We start from the raw sequence: 14,907 nt of genomic DNA on the forward strand, positions 1-14,907 counted from the left end.
TTGCCGTGAGAGAACCCGGCTTGGACTCCAGGCTGCCCTGTCCCAGGAGTCCTGGGAAAATAGCCACGGGGCAAAACCCTCACGAGCCTTGGCTGCCTCCCTCCTTGGTACCCGGAGTGAGGTGGCGGTGGCGTGAGATCACAGTGACAGAGCGATACGGAAGGCACTGTTGAGTTTTGGGGGGTGATAAGTAATCACCCCTTCTCTTCCCAGAGTTTAGAGCCAAGTGATAAGTAGAACAGAGAATCCGGACAGCTGGGCGATGAGAACATCAGCATTACTACAGATAAAGCCGGTTGGAGAGCAGGCTGAGAGGTGAGGAGCCGATGGGCTCGTTCACCCTCTTCCCGACTTGAAGGGCCGACCAGCGCTGGGAACAGGGCGGAGAAGGAAAGGAGAGTCCTGACGATGATCGGCTCCGGAAGAGAGAGTTCAGAAGGCAGTCCGCCAACCAGGAAAGTCCGCTTCTTCCTTGGGAGGAATGACTGAGGGAATGTGGAAAGAGTGCTTGTCTCAGTTTCCCCGGGGCCGCCATAACAAAGTACCACACACGGTGTGTGTGTGTGTGTGTGTGTGTGTGTGTGTGTGTGGCTTACACACTGGAAATTTATTGTCTCTCAGTTCTGGAGGCTGGAAGTCCAAGATCAAGGTTTCTTGTGAAGGCTGTGAGGGACCGTCCGTTCCGTGCCCTTTTTCTGGCTTTTGGCAGTTTGCTGGAAGTCTTCGGTACTCACTGGTGTTCCCTGGCTTGTGGAATTGTCATCCTGATCGCTGCCTTTTTCTCCATGTGGGTGTTCTCCCAGTGTGCCCATCTGCTTTTAAACTTCTCCTTTTATATAAGGACTCTATTCGCCATTGGCCTTATCTTAACTGATAACATCTACAGTGACCCTATTTCCAAATCACATCCAAATCAGATGAGGTATTAGGGGCTAGGACTTTGACATATGAATTTGCGGGGAACACAGCCCAACAGAACAGAGGTCTAGCTCTTTCCTTCCAGGAGAGGGGAGAGAGATTCTATCCCTTGTGAGGTATTAGTACCCAGTAGGTGCTCAGTAGTTCAGTAGTTTTCTTCTCTTATGGACTGAACTGTGTCTCCCTATTCCTCCCCCCCTCCCCCTCCCCCTCCCCCCCAATCATATGTTGAAGCCCTAACTCCCCATGTAACGCTATTTGGAGATAGGACCTTTAAGGAGGTAATTATGGTAAAATGAGGTCAAAAGTGTGGGGGCCTAATTCAATTGGGATAGTGTCCTTAGAAGAAGAGGAAGGGGGCACCTGGGTGACTCAGTCAGTTAAGCATCTGGCTTCGGCTCAGGTCATGATCCCAGGGTCCCGGGATTGAGCCCCGCCACGGGATCCCTGCTCAGTGGGGAGCCTGCTTTTCCCTCTCCCTCTGCTGCTCCCCCTGCTCATGCTCTCTCTCTCTCTCTTAAATAAACAAATAGAATCTTAAAAAAAAAAAAAAAAAAAAAAAGAGACACCAGAGCTCCTCTGTCTGTAAGCATGTGCACAGAGGCAGGGCTGCGTGAGGACATGCGAGGAGCCCCCTGACGACGAGCCGGGGAAGACAGGTCTTCCCAGAAGCCAACCCTAATGACTCCTTGCTCCTGGGCCTCCAGTCCCCAGAGCTGTGAGACAACACGCTTCCGTTGTGTGCGCCCCCCCGCGTGTGTGGTACTTGGTGGGGCGGCCTGGGCCGACCCAGACGCTTCCCTTTCTCCCAAAGGCGACCGTGTGTGCGGCTCCATTTCCAGTAAGGTGGGCATTGTTGGGGTCAGGGCCGGGGAGCCTACCTTTGCTCCGGGCCAGGGCAGGGCAGGGCAGGGCAGGGCAGGGCAGGGGCTTCTTGGCTGGGTTATTTCCAGCCCCTGTCTTCACTTAATGGATTGGATAGCTCAGGATGAGAAAGTTTGAGCCATTTCCTCGAAGCCACTTTAGCAGATTAGACAGTGAACCCGAGGATGAATCCCAGTGCTCTCAGAGCTCTCTTGCGTAAATCCAGGACAAATATATTTAATTCCTTATTTAAAAATGCAATTCACAGTGACATGCGGATTTCATTGAGTGGCAAAGAAATGAAACAAAGTGGGTCAGTGTCACACGGCACTGTTTTGTGATAAATGTAGGTTAACTGATTTAATGGAAGGCCACAATCGAAGGGAAAGTGGACTTGAAAAGCTTAAGCCCTCGAAAAATCTCCGGCTACCCACTTATGTCTAGGAGAGAGTAGTGCTGTTCTTCGAGCCTAAACCTTGTATCAGTAAATTCTTTTGTTCTGCCTTAAGTTAAAACTGTTGCTTTAATTTAAAATATATTTATTGGATGGTGATTATGTGCCTGGCTTCGTGCTAGGCATTAAGCACCGGGCGCTAAGATGTAGAGTTGCTGTCCTGCATTGGCTGACGGTCCAGTGGGGCTGGCGTAAGGGAGCACGCTCTGTTGTAGGCGTTACCTGAGGGGGCAGAGGGACGTGGTTGCAGCATGCTGTGGGAGCATATTGCGGGACGGTGGTGTCCCACCCAGACTGAGGGCAGACACCATGGATGGCTTTCCTAAAAGAGGTGAGACTTGAGCTGAGTTTGGGGCAAGAAGTCCTTGGTCTTCAGGCAAAGCTGAATAATGGTATGTCAGGCAGAGAAAACAGTATCAACATGGAGATGTGGGAGGCCAGCCCACTTGGAGGACTGTGTGCATATTGCCTCTTTGTCTTTCTACCCTTCTTTTCCTCCTTCGCTTTCCTCAGTGGTGTTTTGGTAAGCTGCCTCTGCAGGATGACTAAAAAGACCTGATTTGTAGGCTTTGCCAGTTTCTGCGGTGTAAGGATTCCCTCCATGACTGATTCCAAGCTACCAACATGGTGTTGAATGCCCCCCGCCCCCAATTTCTAAAACTACAACAGTTGGTCGCAGCCTGTACGGTCCCATTCAGTAGGCCACTGCCTCCCATCCACCCATCATCTGTCCGTTCATCCAGCCATCATCCATCTATCCGTCACCCATCCATACATGATCTGTCCATCTGTCCTTCCATTATCTGTCCATCCTTCCCATCCCTCATCCATCCATCCATCATTCATCCGTTCATCCTCCCATCACCCATTCATCCATTCTTCCATTCTTCCATCATTCATCATCCACCCATCCATCTGTCCATCTGTCCATCCATCATATCCATCCATCTACAAATGTGTTTTTAACTAACAGAATCTTAGAAATAAATCATGTTACAGATTTTAGAGTTCCTTTAGTCAACTCTTCTCATTTTATAGGCAAGAAAACTGATATTGAGAGAAAGGAAGTGACTTAAAAATCTATTTGCAGAACTGAGATCAGGACTGTGGTCTTCAGAATTTAGGTCTGCAGCTGCTGCCTTTGAGTTAAGAGTGCACAACCTCAAATATAGCTTGGTAATTTCCAAGTTGGAACGATGTGGAATCCGTGTTGTACACACCACATTTCTGTCAGGCCCTGCTTTTCTGTGATAGTCCTAAGGCTCATCGAAGTCATTTTGTTGTCTCTGTAGTTGCTGGGTCCCAGCAGGCCCACAGTTTCCTTCACAGGGGGTTCAGAATGTCACAGTTGAAATTGCATTCTTCTCCCAGTTTGGAGCAGTGAGCTTCAGAATTTAATTTAGCACTTGGTTCTTGCCATTTATTCCGTCTTTGGTGTTTCTGGATTTTATTGGCCTCTCTCTCTCTCTCTCTTTTCTTTTTGGTGCTATAGACGTCTCTCCTTTGGGGCTCCCAACTCAAGCCACCCATTTGTGGTTTTAGCTAGTTGCTTCTTGGGACCCCCATTTTTCAACTCCATATCTGGAGTCGAAAATGTATTTCCTCCTTCTTGGGCTTCTCGCATTGTGTCCTGGAGTTCTCGGGAGATGAATAATTGACCCTGCTTTTGATGGTCTGATTTCAATTGTTGTTAACTCTGAGAGAGGAAGGGTCACTCTTCCTCTCTGAGAAGCTTTATTTTGAAATCACGGACAGACCGGCTGGTGAATTGAATGCTCCAGAGGACTCTTTAAAATGAGCTTCTATGTTGTAACGTTGAGTGAGAAGAGCAAGTTGCTGAAATGCGCGTAGCACGCCACTTTTTTAAAAGAGTAATAAGCAAACAGATTGGTGGTTACCTCTGGATGGTGGTGGAAGGTAGAAATGAGTTGAAGAGAAAACTTGCACCTTTTAACTTCATATGTTTCTGTATTGTTTAATTTATTTTTATGTTTAATTAGAAGCATGTAACATAAAGCCAATCCAGACTAAACAGCCTGCTTGTATTTTAAAAGGCTCATCTGGGCAAGGGCGATAAACTTTCTGTTGCCTTCTTACCACAATTTTCCGTTTGCCCAATAAAAAGTTTACAAGTGTCTAGTTTATAAATTGTAACCTAACAATTTTAGGTACAATTAATCTTGGTTGCTAGAAAGTGGTAATTGCACGGGTATTCAAACCTGTTCAATAAGGGCAGAATTTAAACCTAAGCTTCCCTGTGAATTCTCCCTTTACCTAATAATTTTTACCAGTTCTTTCCTAATGAGGTTAATCATCTACTCGAATGCACTGCCTAAGCTGGTCATTATTCAGGGTTTCCAACAGAGGTTCTAAAAACCTCCTGGAGACATTCTGTGAGCTGACATAGGGTCATTATTTTTTTTCCCAGCACTCCTTGACTGTGGTGCTCTCAGCTGCCTTGGAAGGGGAGAGTCGTTAGATTTCACGGGCTTCCCCGGAATAGCATCGTGTTCGTGATACCAGCAATCCTGCCTTCCCTCCTCTTTCCCCTTAAATGAACTTCTTTCCTGTACTTGGCAGTTCTTTCCTCGTCTTTAGAATGTCCTTTGCCATTACTGTTCTCAAACTGGGAAAAATAAATTTAGGCCCACTCCCCGTGGCTCAGAGCATTTGAAAAGGCAGGAAGGTGTGGATATTTACAAGAAATTGATCACTTTGAAATAGTCTAAAATGGAAAAATAATGGCACTTCTTACCTGGGTGTTTGCAAAACGATGCAGTTTGTCTCTGCCTGCTGTCTCTTATCAGAATAATTTTCAGAACCGTGTGGATTGGGTGAATGCTATGTTATTGATACAAAAGCACAATTGTTGATTATGCCAGTGGAGGAAAATAATCCCTCTGTTTCGCGCTCTGTCTTTTAAGTTATTAGGTTGAACTGTCTGAATTGCCAAACTGAGCTACCGCAAGGGAGTTTCGTCCCGTTCAACCTAAGAGAGCTTCTTTGCTGAGTTGTTAGACATCAGAAATAGTGTTTACATTAGGAAAGACACGGGACGGCTGTGCTTTAAGGAAACGGGACATCCTTTTTTTATTTGAACCTGTCTCTCATGGTTAGCGTTCACTTAGTTGACACTTGGTTGTTGCCTCACTAGCTTTCAGAAAGTATCTAGAGCAAAATTGGTTGCCTAGCAACATGCTCCAGCCCAGGAGGGTTGGAGAATGGGTCAGTGATTAACAATTATGTACAATCAAGTTTAAAAATGCATAGCAGCCTGCAACATTCACGCTCTGACCACCGGAAAGTCTCAGCATTCTGCCGGACCGGCTGTGTGGCTATTGTATGTGAATTTATTGCAACTGTGGTCTGGACCTTATGGTTGCAAGCCAGAAACACTTTGCTCTGGACTGAAAGAGGCAGTTGGTGCCCCTCTGTACATTGATCCATTTTGCAGAAGCATCTGACACCCATCATTGGGTTGGCTGCCTATTTGGACGCTCATCTCCTTGGAAAGTGAAAAGAGAAAACGAAGAATTTGGGTATTTATGAATGTTGTCATCTCAACAAACTTGGCCCCTATTAGTGAATCTGTAATTTACCGAAGAACAAGTACATACAAAATGACTGACTACGGCTCACTCAGCCCGAGCCACTCTTCCCAGAATTACGAATGCTGTGCAAATGTTCTTCCTGAAATGGCCCCAGCCCTTAATCGTTTCTCTTCCTTCCGTTCCAGCAAAAGAGAAGACAAATTTTGCCTAATCCAGTCCTTACTTAATCTTTCTGTCAGCACAAATATCGATGGTGTAAATCCTGAAAACGGCAGTAAAGCTAGGAGGCATTTTTATAACTCTGGCAAAGCTAATAATGTACATTTCTTTGTTGAGAATCATTGAGTTTAATTGGCTAATCAATTTTTAGGCCCTTTCCATTTGTATTTTGTTTAATCAACAAAAATAAATCGCCCTGCCAACCTTGAAAGCTCCAAGTCGGAGAACAGTGGCAAATACTCCATTTGTCCTGCCAAAAGTGCTTTCCAACAGAAATGTCTTAATTGAAGATGATTTATATTCAGAAGCGGGGATGTTTTATCATTTGTCTGAAGAAGGAAAAAGCTGTGTAAGCAAGCAGTATGCAGCCGTTTTAGGCATTGTTTTTGACATTTATCTACTCTCTTTATCCCTCAGATGTTTCTACACAAACGACCTTCCCTAGTCCTTCTTGCTCATGATTCAGGCTCCAGCTCCTGAACTAGGTGTCGGGTGCTTTCCAGAATTTTTGCTTACCCCCGGTTTTTGCAGAGAGCTCTTCTAGAACTGAGGCCTTTGCTCTTTTCTCCTGGGTTTTCCTGTCTCCTGACTCCTGTCTCTGGGCCTCTGGTGGGAAATGGCTGACTTCTTGGTGCTGGAGGACAGACCCCGTTTACCTTCCCCCCACTGGGAGGTGGGCCCCTGCCTTGCTTTGTGGGCAGGAAGACCTCGGGAGCCATGGCTGGCTGTGGGGTCTCGGTCCACGGTGGGGGTGGGGGGGCTTTGATCGGGGCAAGCGACACACTTCCCTGAGAGTGGCAAGAATTCGGGGTTTGCTTTTGCTGCCTTCTCTGCCCTCCAGGGAAGGGGGGATGACAAGAAGCAACACTGATTTTATGCCTCCGCGATGTGTTCCCCTTTCTTAACAACGTCCCCGTGTGGTAGCTCCGGCCCCAGGTTTAGATGAGGGTCTCAGGATGTCTGTACCAGCTTGTATGTGGGGCGGCTGCACCTGGCGTTGTTTCCAGTTGTCTTCCCATTTCACTGGCTGCTGGAAGCTGGCAGAGAACCCCCCTCGCTCCAGTATCACTGGCCCTGGGTTTCCCCGGTGGGGCTCCTGGGGTGCAGGTGTCTACAGCATGGGTGGCGGCCACGGTTTGTGACTGTTTGTTGTGTGTCTAGCAGTGTTTTGAGAGCTTCACATGGACTCATTCATTTGATCCCCACTCGCCTATTAGCTCCTGCTGCCCTCATCTTACAGATGAGGCACAGAGTGGTTGGGGGATGGCCTCAGGGTCACATGGCTAATCGTTGGGGACACCGGGATTTGAAGCCAGGTCACCTGACCCAGCGCCCAGGCTCATTGAGGTCCACCTCCCACTGGATATACCCTTGGTCTGTTCAGCGTCCTGCATGCCTCCAGCGCAGGGAGGAAGCAGCTAAGATGAAAGGCGAAGGAGAGTAGCGCGGTTTGATGGAACTTGCTTTGGACTTGGTTTTGGACAGTAGAGGCCATTGATGGGCTCACTGCCTTGATTCTTGGCTCATTCCTTCATCTTCAGCTGCCCTGGGTGGCCCTTCCTGCTACCTTTTCTCCATCCTGAGTTGCCTTTTAAAAGGTGCCTCTGCTAAAGGCCCACCTTCCATGGGGTCCTCTTCCACTGATGGGAGGCCATCTGTTCTCTAGAGGCCACTGAGAAACCAGCATCATGACCGGCCAGTTATTCTATGGGCAAAACACTTATGTCAATCCAGGACCCAATATGATGCAATTTAACAACTTTTCAATAATTCCTGCAAGTCACTAGTTGGAGGAAGCCAGTGGAGTGGTAAAAACCCAGCAACCGTGCTGTGTGCTAGGGCTTTGGCTGTTCACCTCTCAGCCCCAATCCGCAGCATCTTTGGGTACCAGGGATCAAGCGATCCCTGTGTCAAGGAGGAACGTGGAAGAATCTTCGTAGTCGGTTGGAGTGGGAAGGCCCGCAGCAGGTCAGATCGCTTAATGTCCCGATGAGGATAATACCCGCCGAGAACGGTTTCTGACGCCAAGCCCTGTCCAGAGTGTTTTGCATCAATTAATCACGAGTTTTCCATCCGTCCCATTAGGTAGATGCTGTAGTCCTCATTTTACAGAGGAGACAATCTGCAGTGTTGAATGTGCACGTGTATTGTAATTTTAGGAACATTAACATACAAAACACAGCTTCGAGTCGCGGACATATGGTGCTTGGCTCGTGGGCCGGTGGAGGCAGTGTTTGGCTGCTCTTTGGAGCACAGATGCCTCCTTATTAGACGGTCCTTGGAAACCAGCTTAAATGTGCAGGGCAATACCATAGCCAGCATTAATTGAGTTCTTACTGAATGCCAGGCACTGTTTTAAGAACTTGGCATGACTTTTTTTTAAATCGAAAGAGAGCTACTACCTGATTTCTACGTGAGGAAACTAAGTCAGAAGGGTAGTTAACTTGCCCAGGTCAGTACACGACGAGGCCAGGAGTCAGCTGAGTCCATTGGGCTCCCGAGCGGGGCCCTTCATCACAGCCGCCTCTGCCTCTGCGCTAAGGCCCCGGTCCAGCGGGGGGAGGGGGGAGGCGCGGGGGAGGGGCGCAGTCACTGGGCTCCGTGTGGGTCAGAGGCTGTGTGGTCCTGTTCAGGGGCCCTGACCCACGTGGCTGGTCCGTTTTTTGGGGCATCCTCTGTGGTGTGGAATTGGAGGTTGATTTTTCTCAGTCTTTTGTAGGCTTCTGTTCATTTGTAGCCACGACCATCCCAGTGGGGAAGAAAATTAAGAAGAGCTTGGATATGAATCATAAAACATCCCTGGGAAGGCATTTGGAGTGTTGGATGCACATTTTCTCATTGACACCCCCCCCCCACCCCTATGAGGTACATACTGAATGGTGGTCTCAATGTTGCGAAGGGGAAACGGTGGCTCCGGGGAGGGCCAGCCACCCTTCTGGAATCCTGGCTCACACAGCAGAGGAGGGGTCTGGGAAGGGAAGGGCTGGTTCCACGTGGGGGGCTCTCCCCTGCCCCTGGGATGGGGCGTCAGCTCTGCCAGTCTACTGCTTTTCCCCTCCTGCTTTGCCACCCCCACACTCTCCTGCTGCCCTGTGCCTCAGTGTCCCCAGCTTTACAGAACAAAAAGATGAGATTTTCCTCAGCCTGTGACTGTTTTTGCTTTTGCTTGTGCATCCGAACACCTGCTGAGCCGATGAGCTTTAGAAATGTCACTTGGCTGTTGGGAGGGAGCTGTGAGTGATGGGCGGGAACACACCATCCCAGCTGCCTTGAGGAGTGGGTGGTGGCGGGTGGGGGTGCGTGGTTCCTCCTCCAGCCCGGCCCTTGGTGCGGGGAGGAGGTCCTGTTTTTGCTCGTGCAGCCCGCACAGGTACCCATCGTCCGCCTGGTCATTTCTTCTCCTGGCCAGACCGAGGCTGTTTCTGCACTGTTTCTCTTACAGCATTGGCTCCGCATGTTGGGGTCAACGTTTGAGAATACAACTTAATTTTTGACCTTTTTCTTTCCTGGAGTTTGCTTTTTAGAAAAAATGCATGTATGCCTTTATAGAGAATTCTGGATCTAAATTCTGGATTTTCACTGGCACCCTCATACCCAGAGCCTCCTTAGCCATATCCTACCCTCCCGGTTCATACCACGAAGTCTAGCTTAAAAACTGGGTTTTCTTTTTTCTCCCCACCACTCAATTGCAGGCAAGTATGGAACATTAACATTTTGATTTTCTGCCCCCCTTCTCTTTCCACTGTTGTCAGTCAGAGGCCTGGCAGGAAAAGATAGGGTACACTCAGAGAGGTGAGAGAAGAGAGTTGAATGCAGGTGTCTGTCTCACAGGGTCAGGGAGCAGAGAGGGGGCGCGAGGTGCCGGGGCTACCTGGGGAGGCCCCTCCGTCTTCATCTGTTCAGGCTGCTATAACAGAATACCACAGACTGGGATACTGATAAATGACAGAAATTTATTTCTCACTCTTCTGGAGCCTGGGAAGTCCCAGACTTCAGTGAAGACACTGCAGATTTGGTGTCCGGTGATGGGCTACTTGTGGGTTTAAAGATGGCCGTCTTTTCCTGTGTCCTCGTGGGATGGAAAGGATGACGGAGCTCTCTGGGGCTCCCCCCTCTCCTTTTTTAAAAAAGATTTTATTTATGTGTGTGTGTGTGAGAGAGAGAGAGGGCACAAGTGGGGGTGAGGGGCAGAGAGAGAGGGAGAAGCAGGCTCTCCACTGAGCAGGGAGCTGGACTCGGGGGGCTTGATGATGACATGAGGCTCGATCCCAGGACCCGGGGATCATGACCTGAGCTGAAGGCAGACGCTCAACCCACTGAGCCACCCAGGCACCCCTCTGGAGTCCCTTTTATAACGGCACGGATCCCATTCATGGGGGCCCCACCCTCATTGCCCTAATCACCCCCCAAAGCCCCACCTCCTAATGCTATCATATTGGGGGTCAGGTTTCAACATATGAATTTGGGGGGCATATTTAGTCAATGACACTCTCCAGCCCCTAGAACGAAGGATAAGGGGAGAGGGTTCCTGAGCGAAGCTGTGACCTGCGGTGGAGAGACCTCCAGTGACCCTGTAGGGAGGAAGCAGGGAGATGCGTGCTCCTTCCTTCTTACCCTCCTCCTCCTCTCCTGGCTTCTGCCGTTACCTGCCGTGGGGCCAGAGGGCACGGGAGCCTGGTTGATGCAGGCCACGGGGGTCAGCCTCCCAGGGCACAGATTCCAGTGGAGAAAAGCGGGGACACAACCAGGCAATATTTAGCGTGTGACCCTTCGGATTCTTCAGTACCTTTTATCCAGTAGATGGCACTTTTGACACTGTGAAGGGGCGGCGTTGTCATCCTTAAATGCTCTCCTTGGGGGATCGGGCATCACGGGAAACTGCTCAGCTTGTGCTCTGGAGGTTTTGTAATCCTGTTCATGATTGGAAGCTTCCTGTTTTTATTCGATGCTTTTAAATCCCAGCTTTTAGGTTTTCCTTTTTCTTTTTTTCCTGTTCTATTCGTATGCCTGTTATTACAGGGCTACTTTGAAAGGCTTCATTACGACTCATGATGATGAATCCGTCTTCCTCAGCATCTCGGGGAATTATACGTATATAACTCACATGGTGTTATGTTCAAAGGTACTTTTCTCTTACGTGATAGCCGGATGTATAGAAATAGGCACTTCGTGATTTTTGCAAAACAGAGAAATTACATGTGCGGAAGCAGTTGGGAAATTAAAAAGTGTTATACAGTGTAAAGTATGGTGAGGCAGCAGGTGTAACCAGTACCACCCAGTGTGGCTCTGGGAAGTGGGGGTTCTGCTCCTGGCGCCCGCTCGCACCCTGGGACCTCAGATACCATCTCTGGGTGCCAGCCTCTCTCTTATAAGGCGGGGTTACCATCCCTGACAATGACCTTCTCCTTAAGCAAACTTAGGTCAGGGTCCTCTGAGCCCTCTTTTTGATTAGACCTGCACCTTGCATGGTCCCTGTCCTGTCTTTGGCGTGCCCAGCCCAGTTGTAGCAAGACTCCTGCTAAGTCAGTTTAGAGACTCCCCCGCCCTTGGTCTGTGATCACCTTGGGAGGCAATAGCTGGTCATGCTGGGCTGCCTTCAGCACGAATCCTATTCTCTGTGGGTTTAGTAAGAACCCCCCTGCCCTTGACGTGTCCTCTTAGAAGGGACCCCCTTGCTCTCCGTGTTCGTTATGAATCCCCAGGTGTCTTTGCTGCATTCCGAGTTGAGTTCATCTCTCCTCTGTTGCAATAGCCCCGAATAAAGTCTTCCTTACCATTTTTTAACAAACATTAGAATACTTTTTTTTGTTTGTTCATTTGGGATCCTCCAGAACTTCCAGTCCAACCTACCCAGTACTGAGAGCCAGGTGGGCCCGCTGCGAGGAGCCCGCTCGGCCGCTTGTGGGCCAGTGCTCCTTGCTAAGAAGCCCTGCCTCGGTCTCAAGTTCAAAACTCACCTTCACTTTTTTGCTCCTTGATCTCAGTTCCGCTTTTCCCTGGAACCTGTTTCCTCCCTCCTTTAAGGAAGAAAAGAGCTTCGTAAATTTTAACCATCTTAATGGACATAATGTTAAAGCGGTGTCGATACTGACCCTCTTGCTTTCTTTACCAGCATTCTGGGCCCGGGTGGAACCGTGTTGTGGGCTCGGGGATATTGTTGCTGTAGGAGGCTGTGTGAGGGGGATGCCCCTGGGGGTTGCGTTTGTATGCACTCTGACTTTGTTAGAAACCCCATGATGGCTCTGCTTGTCTGCTTTCCAATTCTGAGTGCTCTGTTTCCCCCCCGCTGTTCGTTCTTGATGATGCCTTCTTGGATGCAGTTTTATAAATGACATGCTTGTTTTTCTTTCAGGGGGTAAAGTGCATGGGCTTTGGGAAAGCTGTTGGTTACTCAGAAGTATTTTTTTTTTTTTTAATTTCCAGATGGCCGCGTCCCAGATATTAACATTATCGGAAGCCTGACCTCCATACGGTGAGCAGTTTATACTCTCCTAAACGCTTTGAAGGACTTTTTAGGTGCAGCAAGGGTATGTCAATAGATTTGCTTGTTCATTTATTTGTTGATCATACAGCCCAAGATCTGTGCCTGGTGTGTGTTGATTTTCACTGTCTCTTCCTGGACCACCTCATATGTGGGCATCTTTGAAAAGCAGTGACTTCTGTAGGATCAAAACAACCGAAGTCCTTTGCTTGAAGAAGAATTTTAACTTGTGGATTTAAAAAGAAACTCAGATTTATTTTTAAATATGTCCCTATGACTCTGAAAAGATAGGGTTCTTTTAGTTACGCCTCCACACACTGTTATCACGTACAAAAGAATAGTAATTCATTTCTTAATATTACTGAATATTCACATTCAGATTTCCCTGATTGTCTGATAAAATCTATTTTCACAGTTAGTTAAAAATCCCTGAGAGTAATCAAAAGACTTAAAGTCCACACACGGCATTCGCCGGATAGTGTCTCTCTCTCTTTTTTTTTAAAGATTTTATTTATTTATTTGACAGAGATAGAGATAGCCAGCGAGAGAGGGAACACAGGTGGGGGGAGTGGGAGAGGAAGAAGCAGGCTCCCAGCAGAGGAGCCTGATGCGGGGCTCGATCCCAGGACTCCGGGATCACCCCCTGAGCTGAAGGCAGACGCTTAACGACTGAGCCACCCAGGCGCCCCCGGATAGTGTCTCTTAAGACTCTTTTAATATGTAGGTTTCTTGTCCCTGTTTTGTTCTTTCTGGCCATATTTTTGGTCAAGAAGCTGGCTCTTTTGTCCTGTGGCATTGTCCACAATGTAGACTCTGGGGCTGGCCTCCCTCTGTTGTCATTAAATGTGTTTTATTGTCTCCATAATGTCCTATAAACTAAAGGCTTTATTGGATTCAAGTTCCTATTTTGGGGCCACTGTATTTCATGCATGATAATGTAACTTCATCAGGTGACATATTTTGTGTCTTTCTGAGGTGTTAATATTGGCAGGTGCCGGGAATCTGATCATCCTTTATTGGGGCCCCAGCAGCCACTGGTGGCCCGCAGTGGATGCCTGTGTCATCTTTCATTTAAGGTGTTTACAAAAAGGTGATAATCTCCTTCTGTCATTTCTTCTGCATTTATTAGCTGGCACATTTTTATCAAGAACTTTATTTCAATTTTTTAAAAAAATTACCTCGAGGTGTTGTTTGTACATAAAAGGCAGAATAATGGCTTGATTTTTTTATTTACCAGAATAATGAATTGATTCCATATTATCCTTCAAAGATGATCAGCGAGTTTTTAGAGAAAGATGTTATTGCAAACCTTTGGATTCTTTATGTATTTGACCCTGGAGTCAGGATGTGGTAGAAGCAGTAATTTTAAAAAGCCTCTGTTTTTAGATGTATAAATCTACTTACTAAACAGTTCTGGGTAATAAAAGAAAGAAGGGGAGGGAAGATGTGGAGTGAAAAAGGAAGAAACAAGAATCTGTAAGCATGATTGAATGAGGATGGAAGTAGGATATGAAATGAAGATGCTAAGAAATGAGGAATGGAAGGGGAAAAAAGAAGGAATCATCTGAGATACTCCAGAGCAGATAAGTAGAAGGGGATTAATTTATTCAAGAGATGCTTTTTTACCCCCTGCTGCCTGCCTGTCTCAGTTCGAGACGCTGAGGCCGACATCCCTGCCCTCATGGAGCTGATCTTCTAGTGTGTGTGAGGTCTGAAGTAAGGCACAGCATGTCTGCTGGTGATTCATGCTTTGGGGAGAAACCAAGTGAGGAAGGGCAGTCGAGCATCCTGGAGATGGGGTTGGAGGATCGGGCTGTGATTTTCATAGAATGATCAGGGAGGATCTCTCTGAGGACATATTTGAGCAAAGACAGGAAGGAGGCGAGGGAGGAAGCCAGGTGCCTTTTTGGGAGAGAGCGTTCCCGGCTGAGGCAAGAAAAGTGCAGAGGTCCTGAGTTTCAGGTGTGTTCAGACGCATCAGGCGTGTTTGAGGAATGAAAGAAAACCGTTGTACCTGTTACAGCGTGAACGAGCAGGAGAGGACTAAGGGGTGATTAGGGAGTTGATGGGCAATGCGGGTGTGTATGGGGATCCAGGTTACATAGGTCCTTGCAGGCCACTGTAAGGATTTTGGGGACCATGGATGAACATGATCTCACTTATTTTTTTTAACATGAGAAGAGTGTTTGGCGGGGGGTGGGGTGCGTGGGATCAATGGCAGAATTAATAAGACCAACTAGCAGGTGGCTCTGACTTGTATACTGGTGATGGAATTGGTGAAAAGCAGCCAAATTCTGGATACATTTTGAAGGGAGAGCTGATAGGATTTGCTGATGGATGGGGTGTGAGGTGTGAGAGAGGAGGAGGTGTCCAGAGAGAGAAGAGCCACACGTATTGGGGGGTTGAGAGGTGACATTGGC

General features: G+C 48.0%; 1 protein-coding gene across 5 annotated transcripts in view; it reads left to right on the top strand.

Moving 5' to 3' along the window:
- Nucleotides 1–14,907, top strand: part of TIAM1 (TIAM Rac1 associated GEF 1) — a 369,772-nt gene that overhangs the window by 62,977 nt on the left and 291,888 nt on the right. For 4 of the 5 annotated variants that reach the window (XM_040621043.1, XM_040621044.1, XM_040621046.1 and 1 more), the window contains exon 2: nt 12,430–12,478. The gene's annotated coding sequence lies outside the window, so the exon portion shown is untranslated. Of the gene's footprint in view, nt 1–12,429; nt 12,534–14,907 lie in introns of all 5 variants that reach the window. The other variant, XM_040621045.1, reaches the window with a different exon arrangement.

This window comes from Ursus maritimus, unplaced genomic scaffold, assembly GCF_017311325.1.
Source record: "Ursus maritimus isolate PB19 unplaced genomic scaffold, ASM1731132v1 scaffold_4, whole genome shotgun sequence".
NCBI lineage: Eukaryota > Metazoa > Chordata > Mammalia > Carnivora > Ursidae > Ursus > Ursus maritimus.